This window comes from Bubalus kerabau, chromosome 2, assembly GCF_029407905.1.
Source record: "Bubalus kerabau isolate K-KA32 ecotype Philippines breed swamp buffalo chromosome 2, PCC_UOA_SB_1v2, whole genome shotgun sequence".
In the NCBI taxonomy this organism is placed as follows: domain Eukaryota; kingdom Metazoa; phylum Chordata; class Mammalia; order Artiodactyla; family Bovidae; genus Bubalus; species Bubalus kerabau.
In genome coordinates, this window is record NC_073625.1 from 195,005,356 (window position 1) to 195,006,073 (window position 718).

A 718-nucleotide genomic window follows, 5' to 3' on the forward strand; every position below is an offset into this window, starting at 1 on the left:
GCGACGTATCTTTTGTAGGGGTTGGTCCCATGCAAACAGGAGTCACTGTGGGTCCTGCGTGCCTCCGTGAGCAGGTCTGCTTCTCTGACCACCCCCAGCAGAGGGGCGACAACAGGAATGGGGAGGCAGGGTGCGTGTTTATAGGCACAGTTATTACCCGTTTGCCACCCTGACTAAATGACACACTCGGCAATAAGAGCCCCAGCAGCAGCACCCCCACGTCCTGATCCAAAGCCTCCTGCTTCCACCCAGGTGGTGGGGGGGAGCTGCTGCGGTATCCCTGCTGCGTGCAGCGACCTGCTCGCCATTCTGATCTGTAGGCAGGTGGGGTTTGTGTCTGAATCCCGGCTGCCTGCTGGGTGGAGAGAGGCCTGGGAGAACTTGATAACAAGTTTCCTGGAGTCTGGGGAGGAGTGGCCTGTAGGCCCTCGGGGCAGCCGGCAGCAGAGATGATGGCTTCATCACACCAGGCCTGGGTGACCAGGCCTGTCAGGGCGCCCACCAGGGCCAGGGCCCCCCGTGGGGAAGAGGCAGGAAGGGAGCAGGAGGGGGAGTCAATGTCTAGTCCTCTGACTCATTTCTGCCTCCTGCCAGCCACTGTCGTCCTTGCTGAAAGCACCTGTGTCTGCATCATCATGATGCTATGGGCCTTTCTTACCAAAATGATTTGTCAGTGTCCATTTAAGTAACGAAGGTCTTGAGTCCTGGGGGTGAGTGA